This window comes from Schistocerca serialis, chromosome 2 (genome assembly GCF_023864345.2).
Source record: "Schistocerca serialis cubense isolate TAMUIC-IGC-003099 chromosome 2, iqSchSeri2.2, whole genome shotgun sequence".
NCBI lineage: Eukaryota > Metazoa > Arthropoda > Insecta > Orthoptera > Acrididae > Schistocerca > Schistocerca serialis.
The window spans coordinates 75,905,875-75,918,734 of NC_064639.1; positions in this window are offsets into that span (position 1 = coordinate 75,905,875).

Genomic DNA, 12,860 nt, shown 5'->3' on the forward strand with positions numbered 1-12,860 from the left:
TTCAGATTCCGATGCTTCACTTCAGGTATCCTGTATACCTTGGACATTCTTATTGACGATGAAACACAGAAATTGCATCCGATTTTAATACAAAAGGCACACTGCCGACCTAAGTTCAAGAGGACTGACACTCTAACTTTCTATGATTTGAACCTCTCCAGTGAGTCCAGTTTTAGTTTCCGATGCGTCACTTCAGGATTACTGTATCCCTTGGACCATCTTATTGACGATGAAGGACAGAAATTGCATCCGAATTTAATTCAAAAGGCACAATGCCGACATAAGTACTAGAGGACTGACACTCTCACTTTCTACGATTTGAACCTCTGCTGTGTGTCCAGGTTTAGATTCTGATGCTTCACTTCAGGTTTACTGTATCCATTGAACCTTCTTATTAATGATTAAACACAGAAATTGCATCGGAATTTAATACAAAATGCACAATGCCGACTTAAGTACAAGAGGACTGTCACTCTAACTTTCTATGATTTGAAACTCTCCTGTGGGTCCAGTATTAGATTCCGATGCTTCACTAAGGGTTTACTGTATACCTTGTAACTTCTTAATGATGATGAAACACAGGAATTGCATCGGAATAAAAATTCAAAAGGCACAATGCCGACTTAAGTACAAGTGGACTGACACTCTAACTTTCTATGATTTGAACCTCTCCTGTGAGTCCAGTTTTAGATTCCGATGCTTCACTTCCGGTTTACTGTATCCCTTGGACCTTCATAATGACGAGGAAACACAGAAATTGCATCCGAATTTAATACAAAAGTCACAATGCCGACTTAAGTACAAGAGGACTGACACTCTCACTTTCTATGGTTTGAACCTCTCCTGTGAGTCAAGTCATAGATTCAGATTTTTCACATCAGATTTACTGTATCCGTTGGACCTTCTTTTGACGATGAAGCACAGAAATTGCATCGGAATTAAATTCAAAAGGCACACGGCCGACTTAAGTACAAGGGGACTGACACTCTACCTTTCTATGTTTTGAACCTCTCCTGTGAGTCCAGTTTTAGATTCCGATGCTTCACTTCAGGTTTACTGTATCCCTTCGACCCTCTTGTTATCGATGAAACACAGAAATTGCATCCGAATTTAATACAAAAGGCACAATGCCAACTTAAGTACAAGAGGACTGACTCTCCCACTTTCTATGATTTGAACCTCTCCTGTGAGTCCAGTTTTACATTCCGTTGCTTCACTTCAGGTTTACTGTATCCCTTGGACCTTATTATTGACGATGAAACACAGTAATTGCATCCGAATTAAATTCAAAAGGCACAATGCCGACATAAGTACAAGAGGACTGACTCTCTAACATTCTATGATTTGTACCTCTCCTGTGAGTCCAGTTTTAGATTCCGATGCTTCACTTCCGGTTTACTGTATCCCTTGGACCTTCATAATGACGAGGAAACACAGAAATTGCATCCGAATTTTATACAAAAGTCACAATGCCGACTTAAGTACAAGAGGACTGACACTCTCACTTTCTATGGCTTGAACCTCTCCTGTGAGTTTAGTCATAGATTCAGATTTTTCACATCAGATTTACTGTATCCGTTGGAACTTCTTTTTGACGATTAAGCACAGAAATTGCATCGGAATTAAATTCAAAAGGCACAGTGCCGACTTAAGTACAAGAGGACTGACACTCTACCTTTCTATGTTTTGAACCTCTCCTGTGAGTCCAGTTTTAGATTCCGATGCTTCACTTCAGGTTTACTGTATCCCTTGGACCCTCTTGTTATCGATGAAACACAGAAATTGCATCCGAATTTAATACAAAAGGCACAATGCCAACTTAAGTACAAGAGGACTGACACTCCCACTTTCTATGATTTGAACCTCTCCTGTGAGTCCAGTTTTACATTCCGTTGCTTCACTTCAGGTTTACTGTATCCCTTGGACCTTCTTATTGACGATGAAACACAGTAATTGCATCCGAATTAAATTCAAAAGGCACAATGCCGACATAAGTACAAGAGGACTGACTCTCTAACTTTCTATGATTTGTACCTCTTCTGTGGGTCCAGTTTTAGATGCCGATGATTCACTTCAGGTTTACTGTATCCCTTGGACTTTCTTATTGACGATGAAGCACAGAAATTGCATCCGAATTCAATACAAAAGGCACAATGCCGACTTAAGTACAAGAGGACTGACACTCGCACTTTCTGTGATTTGAACCTCTCCTGTGAGTCCAGTTTTAGATTCCGATGATTGACTTTAGGTTTCGTGTACACCTTGGACGTTCTTATTGACGATGAAACACAGAAACTGCCGCCGAATTTAATACAAAAGGCACAATGCCGACTTAAGTACAAGAGGACTAACACTCTCACTTTCTATGATTTGAACACCTCCTGTGAGTCCAGTTTCAGATTCCGATGCTTGACTTCAGGTTTCGTGTATACCTTGGACGTTCTTATTGACGATGAAACACAGAAATTGCATCGGAATTAAATTCAAAATGCACAATGCCGACTTAAGTAGAAGAGGACTGACACTCTCACTTTCTATGATTTGAACCTCTCCTGTGAGTCCAGTTTCAGATTCCGATGCTTCACTTCAGGTATCCTGTATACCTTGGACATTCTTATTGACGATGAAACACAGAAATTGCATACGAGTTTAATACAAAAAGCACAATGCCGACCTAAGTTCAAGAGGACTGACACTCTAACTTTCTATGATTTGAACCTCTCCTGTGAGTCCAGTTTTAGATTCCGATGCTTCACTTCAGGTTTACTGTATCCCTTGGACCTTCTTATTGACGATGAAACACAGAAATTACATCCGAATTTAATCCAAAAATCACAATGCCGACTTAAGTACAAGAGGACTGACACTCTCACTTTCTAAGATTTGAACCTCTCCTGTGGGTCCAGGTTTAGATTCCGATGCTTCACTTCAGGTTTACTGTATCCCTTGAACCTTCTTATTGACGATGAAACACAGAAATTGCATCGGAACTTAATACAAAAGGCACAATGCCGACTTAAGTACAAGAGGACTGACACTCTAACTTTCTATGATTTCAATCTCTCCTGTAAGTCCAGTTTTGGATTCCGATGCTTCACTTCAAGTTTACTGTATACCTTGGACCTTCTTATTGACGATGAAACACAGAAATTGCATCGGAATTAAATTCAAAAGGCACAATGCCGACTTCAGTACAAGAGGACAGACACTCTAACTTTCTATGATTTGAACCTCTCCTGTGAGTCCAGTTTTAGATTCCGATGCTTCACTTCAGGTTTACTGTATCCCTTGGACCTTCTTATTGACGATGAAACACAGAAATTGCATCCGAAATTAATCCAAAAGGTACAATGCCGACTTAAGTACAAGAGGACTGACACTCTCACTTTCTAAGATTTGAACCTCTCCTGTGGGTCCAGGTTTAGATTCCGATGCTTCACTTCAGGTTCACTGTATCCCTTGAGCCTTCTTATTGACGATGAAACACAGAAATTGCATCGGAATTTAATACAAGAGGCACAATGCCGACTTAAGTACAAGAGGACTGACACTCTAACTTTCTATGATTTCAATCTCTCCTGTAAGTCCAGTTTTGGATTAAGATGCTTCACTTCAAGTTTACTGTATACCTTGGACCTTCTTATTGACGATGAAACACAGAAATTGCATCGGAATTAAATTCAAAAGGCACAATGCCGACTTCAGTACAAGTGGACTGACACTCTAACTTTCTATGATTTGAACCTCTCCTGTGAGTCCAGTTTTAGATTCCGATGCTTCACTTCAGGTTTACTGTATCCCTTGGACCCTCTTGTTATTGATGAAACACAGAAATTGCATCCGAATTTAATACAAAAGGCACAATGCCAACTTAAGAACAAGAGAACTGACACTCCCACTTTCTATGATTTGAACCTCTCCTGTGAGCCCAGTTTTACATTCCGTTGCTTCACTTCAGGTTTACTGTATCCCTTGGACCTTCTTATTGACGATGAAACAGAGTAATTGCATCCGAATTAAATTCAAAAGGCACAATGCCGACATAAGTACAAGAGGACTGACTCTCTAACTATCTATGATTTGTACCTCTTCTGTGAGTCCAGTTTTAGATGCCGATGATTCACTTCAGGTTTACTGTATCCCTTGGACTTTCTTATTGACGATGAAGCACAGAAATTGCATCGGAATTAAATTCAAAAGGCACAATGCCGACTTCAGTACAAGTGGACTGACACTCTAACTTGCTATGATTTGAACCTCTCCTGTGAGTCCAGTTTTAGATTCCGATGCTTCACTTCAAGTTTACTGTATCCCTTGGACCTTCTTATTGACGATGAAACACAGTAATTGCATCCGAATTAAATTCAAAAGGCACAATGCCGACATAAGTACAAGAGGACTGACTCTCTAACTTTCTATGATTTGTACCTTTTCTGTGGGTCCAGTTTTAGATGCCGATGATTCACTTCAGGTTTACTGTATACCTTGGACTTTCTTATTGACGATGAAGCACAGAAATTGCATCCGAATTTAATACAAAAGGCACAATGCCGACTTAAGCACAAGAGGACTGACACTCGAACTTTCTGTGATTTGAACCTCTCCTGTGAGTCCAGTTTTAGATTCCGATGATTGACTTTAGGTTTCGTGTACACCTTGGACGTTCTTATTGACGATGAAACACAGAAACTGCCGCCGAATTTAATACAAAAGGCACAATGCCGACTTAAGTACAAGAGGACTAACACTCTCACTTTCTATGATTTGAACACCTCCTGTGAGTCCAGTTTCAGATTCCGATGCTTGACTTCAGGTTTCGTGTATACCTTGGACGTTCTTATTGACGATGAAACACAGAAATTGCAACGGAATTAAATTCAAAATGCACAATGCCGACTTAAGTAGAAGAGGACTGACACTCTCACTTTCTATGATTTGAACCTCTCCTGTGAGTCCAGTTTCAGATTCCGATGCTTCACTTCAGGTATCCTGTATACCTTGGACATTCTTATTGACGATGAAACACAGAAATTGCATCCGATTTTAATACAAAAGGCACACTGCCGACCTAAGTTCAAGAGGACTGACACTCTAACTTTCTATGATTTGAACCTCTCCAGTGAGGCCAGTTTTAGTTTCCGATGCGTCACTTCAGGATTACTGTATCCCTTGGACCATCTTATTGACGATGAAGGACAGAAATTGCATCCGAATTTAATTCAAAAGGCACAATGCCGACATAAGTACTAGAGGACTGACACTCTCACTTTCTACGATTTGAACCTCTGCTGTGTGTCCAGGTTTAGATTCTGATGCTTCACTTCAGGTTTACTGTATCCATTGAACCTTCTTATTAATGATGAAACACAGAAATTGCATCGGAATTTAATACAAAATGCACAATGCCGACTTAAGTACAAGAGGACTGTCACTCTAACTTTCTATGATTTGAAACTCTCCTGTGGGTCCAGTATTAGATTCCGATGCTTCACTAAGGGTTTACTGTATACCTTGTAACTTCTTAATGATGATGAAACACAGGAATTGCATCGGAATAAAAATTCAAAAGGCACAATGCCGACTTAAGTACAAGTGGACTGACACTCTAACTTTCTATGATTTGAACCTCTCCTGTGAGTCCAGTTTTAGATTCCGATGCTTCACTTCCGGTTTACTGTATCCCTTGGACCTTCATAATGACGAGGAAACACAGAAATTGCATCCGAATTTAATACAAAAGTCACAATGCCGACTTAAGTACAAGAGGACTGACACTCTCACTTTCTATGGTTTGAACCTCTCCTGTGAGTCAAGTCATAGATTCAGATTTTTCACATCAGATTTACTGTATCCGTTGGACCTTCTTTTGACGATGAAGCACAGAAATTGCATCGGAATTAAATTCAAAAGGCACACGGCCGACTTAAGTACAAGGGGACTGACACTCTACCTTTCTATGTTTTGAACCTCTCCTGTGAGTCCAGTTTTAGATTCCGATGCTTCACTTCAGGTTTACTGTATCCCTTCGACCCTCTTGTTATCGATGAAACACAGAAATTGCATCCGAATTTAATACAAAAGGCACAATGCCAACTTAAGTACAAGAGGACTGACTCTCCCACTTTCTATGATTTGAACCTCTCCTGTGAGTCCAGTTTTACATTCCGTTGCTTCACTTCAGGTTTACTGTATCCCTTGGACCTTATTATTGACGATGAAACACAGTAATTGCATCCGAATTAAATTCAAAAGGCACAATGCCGACATAAGTACAAGAGGACTGACTCTCTAACATTCTATGATTTGTACCTCTCCTGTGAGTCCAGTTTTAGATTCCGATGCTTCACTTCCGGTTTACTGTATCCCTTGGACCTTCATAATGACGAGGAAACACAGAAATTGCATCCGAATTTTATACAAAAGTCACAATGCCGACTTAAGTACAAGAGGACTGACACTCTCACTTTCTATGGCTTGAACCTCTCCTGTGAGTTTAGTCATAGATTCAGATTTTTCACATCAGATTTACTGTATCCGTTGGAACTTCTTTTTGACGATTAAGCACAGAAATTGCATCGGAATTAAATTCAAAAGGCACAGTGCCGACTTAAGTACAAGAGGACTGACACTCTACCTTTCTATGTTTTGAACCTCTCCTGTGAGTCCAGTTTTAGATTCCGATGCTTCACTTCAGGTTTACTGTATCCCTTGGACCCTCTTGTTATCGATGAAACACAGAAATTGCATCCGAATTTAATACAAAAGGCACAATGCCAACTTAAGTACAAGAGGACTGACACTCCCACTTTCTATGATTTGAACCTCTCCTGTGAGTCCAGTTTTACATTCCGTTGCTTCACTTCAGGTTTACTGTATCCCTTGGACCTTCTTATTGACGATGAAACACAGTAATTGCATCCGAATTAAATTCAAAAGGCACAATGCCGACATAAGTACAAGAGGACTGACTCTCTAACTTTCTATGATTTGTACCTCTTCTGTGGGTCCAGTTTTAGATGCCGATGATTCACTTCAGGTTTACTGTATCCCTTGGACTTTCTTATTGACGATGAAGCACAGAAATTGCATCCGAATTCAATACAAAAGGCACAATGCCGACTTAAGTACAAGAGGACTGACACTCGCACTTTCTGTGATTTGAACCTCTCCTGTGAGTCCAGTTTTAGATTCCGATGATTGACTTTAGGTTTCGTGTACACCTTGGACGTTCTTATTGACGATGAAACACAGAAACTGCCGCCGAATTTAATACAAAAGGCACAATGCCGACTTAAGTACAAGAGGACTAACACTCTCACTTTCTATGATTTGAACACCTCCTGTGAGTCCAGTTTCAGATTCCGATGCTTGACTTCAGGTTTCGTGTATACCTTGGACGTTCTTATTGACGATGAAACACAGAAATTGCATCGGAATTAAATTCAAAATGCACAATGCCGACTTAAGTAGAAGAGGACTGACACTCTCACTTTCTATGATTTGAACCTCTCCTGTGAGTCCAGTTTCAGATTCCGATGCTTCACTTCAGGTATCCTGTATACCTTGGACATTCTTATTGACGATGAAACACAGAAATTGCATCCGAGTTTAATACAAAAAGCACAATGCCGACCTAAGTTCAAGAGGACTGACACTCTAACTTTCTATGATTTGAACCTCTCCTGTGAGTCCAGTTTTAGATTCCGATGCTTCACTTCAATTTTACTGTATCCCTTGGACCTTCTTATTGACGATGAAACACAGAAATTACATCCGAATTTAATCCAAAAATCACAATGCCGACTTAAGTACAAGAGGACTGACACTCTCACTTTCTAAGATTTGAACCTCTCCTGTGGGTCCAGGTTTAGATTCCGATGCTTCACTTCAGGTTTACTGTATCCCTTGAACCTTCTTATTGACGATGAAACACAGAAATTGCATCGGAACTTAATACAAAAGGCACAATGCCGACTTAAGTACAAGAGGACTGACACTCTAACTTTCTATGATTTCAATCTCTCCTGTAAGTCCAGTTTTGGATTCCGATGCTTCACTTCAAGTTTACTGTATACCTTGGACCTTCTTATTGACGATGAAACACAGAAATTGCATCGGAATTAAATTCAAAAGGCACAATGCCGACTTCAGTACAAGAGGACAGACACTCTAACTTTCTATGATTTGAACCTCTCCTGTGAGTCCAGTTTTAGATTCCGATGCTTCACTTCAGGTTTACTGTATCCCTTGGACCTTCTTATTGACGATGAAACACAGAAATTGCATCCGAAATTAATCCAAAAGGTACAATGCCGACTTAAGTACAAGAGGACTGACACTCTCACTTTCTAAGATTTGAACCTCTCCTGTGGGTCCAGGTTTAGATTCCGATGCTTCACTTCAGGTTCACTGTATCCCTTGAGCCTTCTTATTGACGATGAAACACAGAAATTGCATCGGAATTTAATACAAGAGGCACAATGCCGACTTAAGTACAAGAGGACTGACACTCTAACTTTCTATGATTTCAATCTCTCCTGTAAGTCCAGTTTTGGATTAAGATGCTTCACTTCAAGTTTACTGTATACCTTGGACCTTCTTATTGACGATGAAACACAGAAATTGCATCGGAATTAAATTCAAAAGGCACAATGCCGACTTCAGTACAAGTGGACTGACACTCTAACTTTCTATGATTTGAACCTCTCCTGTGAGTCCAGTTTTAGATTCCGATGCTTCACTTCAGGTTTACTGTATCCCTTGGACCCTCTTGTTATTGATGAAACACAGAAATTGCATCCGAATTTAATACAAAAGGCACAATGCCAACTTAAGTACAAGAGAACTGACACTCCCACTTTCTATGATTTGAACCTCTCCTGTGAGCCCAGTTTTACATTCCGTTGCTTCACTTCAGGTTTACTGTATCCCTTGGACCTTCTTATTGACGATGAAACACAGTAATTGCATCCGAATTAAATTCAAAAGGCACAATGCCGACATAAGTACACGGGGACTGACTCTCTAACTATCTATGATTTGTACCTCTTCTGTGAGTCCAGTTTTAGATGCCGATGATTCACTTCAGGTTTACTGTATCCCTTGGACTTTCTTATTGACGATGAAGCACAGAAATTGCATCGGAATTAAATTCAAAAGGCACAATGCCGACTTCAGTACAAGTGGACTGACACTCTAACTTGCTATGATTTGAACCTCTCCTGTGAGTCCAGTTTTAGATTCCGATGCTTCACTTCAAGTTTACTGTATCCCTTGTACCTTCTTATTGATGATGAAACACAGATATTGCATCCGAATTTAATACAAAAGGCACAATGCCGACTTAAGTACAAGAAGACTGACACTCTAACTTTCTATGATTTGAACCTCTCCTGTGAGTCCAGTTTTGGATTCCGATGCCTCACTTCAGGATTACTGTATCCCTTTGACCTTCTTATTGACGATGAAACACAGAAATTGCATCCGAATTTAATACAAAAGGCACAATGCCGATTTAAGTACAAGAGGACTGACACTCTCAATTTCTATGATTTGAACCTCTCCTGTGAGTCCAGTTTTAGATTCCGATGCTTCTTTTCCGGTTTCCTGTATACCTTGGACCTTCTTAATGACGATGAAACACAGAAATTGCTTCCGATTTTAATACAAAAGGCACAATGCCGACTTCAGTACAAAAGGACTGACACTCTCACTTTCTATGATTTGAAGCACTCCTGTGAGTCCAGTTTTAGATTCCGATGCTTCACTTCCGGTTTACTGTATCCATTGAACCTTCTTATTGACGATGAAACACAGAAATTGCATCGGAATTTAATACAAAATGCACAATGCCGACTTAAGTACAAGAGGACTGTCACTCTAACTTTCTATGATTTGAAACTCTCCTGTGGGTCCAGTATTAGATTCCGATGCTTCACTACAGGTTTACTGTATACCTTGTAACTTCTTAATGATGATGAAACACAGGAATTGCATCGGAATAAAAATTCAAAAGGCACAATGCCGACTTAAGTACAAGTGGACTGACATTCTAACTTTCTATGATTTGAACCTCTCCTGTGAGTCCAGTTTTAGATTCCGATGCTTCACTTCCGGTTTACTGTATCCCTTGGACCTTCATAATGACGAGTAAACACAGAAATTGCATCCGAATTTAATACAAAAGTCACAATGCCGACTTAAGTACAAGAGGACTGACACTCTCACTTTCTATGGTTTGAACCTCTCCTGTGAGTCCAGTCATAGATTCAGATATTTCGCATCAGATTTACTGTATCCGTTGGACCTTCTTTTGACGATGAAGCACAGAAATTGCATCGGAATTAAATTCAAAAGGCACAGTGCCGACTTAAGTACAAGAGGACTGACACTCTACCTTTCTGTGTTTTGAACCTCTCCTGTGAGTCCAGTTTTAGATTCCGATGCTTCACTTCAGGTTTACTGTATCCCTTGGACCCTCTTGTTATCGATGAAACACAGAAATTGCATCCGAATTTAATACTAAAGGCACAATGCCAACTTAAGTACAAGAGGACTGACACTCCCACTTTCTATGATTTGAACCTCTCCTGTGAGTCCAGTTTTACATTCCGTTGCTTCACTTCAGGTTTACTGTATCCCTTGGACCTTATTATTGACGATGAAACACAGTAATTGCATCCGAATTAAATTCAAAAAGCACAATGCCGACATAAGTACAAGAGGACTGACTCTCTAACTTTCTATGATTTGTACCTCTCCTGTGAGTCCAGTTTTAGATTCCGATGCTTCACTTCCGGTTTACTGTATCCCTTGGACCTTCATAATGACGAGGAAACACAGAAATTGCATCCGAATTTAATACAAAAGTCACAATGCCGACTTAAGTACAAGAGGACTGACACTCTCACTTTCTATGGTTTGAACCTCTACTGTGAGTCCAGTCATAGATTCAGATTTTTCACATCAGATTTACTGTATCCGTTGGAACTTCTTTTTGACGATGAAGCACAGAAATTGCATCGGAATTAAATTCAAAAGGCACAGTGCCGACTTAAGTACAAGAGGACTGACACTCTACCTTTCTATGTTTTGAACCTCTCCTGTGAGTCCAGTTTTAGATTCCGATGCTTCACTTCAGGTTTACTGTATCCCTTGGACCTTCTTATTGACGATGAAACACAGAAATTGCATCCGAATTTAATCCAAAAGGCACAATGCCGACTTAAGTACAAGAGGACTGACACTCTCACTTTCTAAGATTTGAACCTCTCCTGTGGGTCCAGGTTTAGATTCCGATGCTTCACTTCAGGTTTACTGTATCCCTTGAACCTTCTTATTGACGATGAAACACAGAAATTGCATCGGAATTTAATACAAAAGGCACAATGCCGACTTAAGTACAAGAAGACTGACACTCTAACTTTCTATGATTTGAACCTCTCCTGTGAGTCCAGTTTTGGATTCCGATGCCTCACTTCAGGATTACTGTATCCCTTGGACCTTCTTATTGACGATGAAACACAGAAATTGCATCCGAATTTAATACATAAGGCACAATGCCGATTTAAGTACAAGAGGACTGACACCCTCAATTTCTATGATTTCAACCTCTCCTGTGAGTCCAGTTTTAGATTCCGATGCTTCACTTCCGTTTTCCTGTATACCTTGGACCTTCTTAATGACGATGAAACACAGAAATTGCTTCCGATTTTAATACAAAAGACACAATGCCGACTTAAGTACAAGAGGACTGACTCTCTCACTTTCTATGATTTGAAGCAATCCTGTGAGTCCAGTTTCAGATTCCGAAGCTTCACTTCAGGTTTCCTGTATACCTTCGACCTTCTTATTGACGATAAAACACAGAAATTGCATCCGAATTTAATACAAAAGGCACAATGCCGACTTAAGTACAAGAGGACTGACACTCTAACTTTCTACGATTTGAACCTCTCCAGTGAGTCCAGTTTTAGTTTCCGATGCGTCACTTCAGGATTACTGTATCCCTTGGACCATCTTATTGACGATGAAGCACAGAAATTGCATCCGAATTTAATTCAAAAGGCACAATGCCGACATAAGTACTAGAGGACTGACACTCTCACTTTCTATGATTTGAACCTCTGCTGTGTGTCCAGGTTTAGATTCCGATGCTTCACTTCAGGTTTACTGTATCCATTGAACCTTCTTATTGACGATGAAACACAGAAATTGCATCGGAATTTAATACAAAATGCACAATGCCGACTTAAGTACAAGAGGACTGTCACTCTAACTTTCTATGATTTGAAACTCTCCTGTGGGTCCAGTATTAGATTCCGATGCTTCACTACAGGTTTACTGTATACCTTGGAACTTCTTAATGATGATGAAACACAGTAATTGCATCGGTATAAAAATTCAAAAGGCACAATGCCGACTTAAGTACAAGTGGACTGACACTCTAACTTTCTATGATTTGAACTGCTCCTGTGAGTCCAGTTTTAGATTCCGATGCTTCACTTCCGGTTTACTGTATCCCTTGGACCTTCATAATGACGAGGAAACACAGAAATTGCATCCGAATTTAATACAAAAGTCACAATGCCGACTTAAGTACAAGAGGACTGACACTCTCACTTTCTATGGTTTGAACCTCTCCTGTGAGTCCAGTCATAGATTCAGATTTTTCACATCAGATTTACTGTATCCGTTGGACCTTCTTTTGACGATGGACCACAGAAATTGCATCGGAATTAAATTCAAAAGGCACAGTGCCGACTTAAGTACAAGAGGACTGACACTCTACCTTTCTATGTTTTGAACCCCTCCTGTGAGTCCAGTTTTAGATTCCGATGCTTCACTTCAGGTTTACTGTA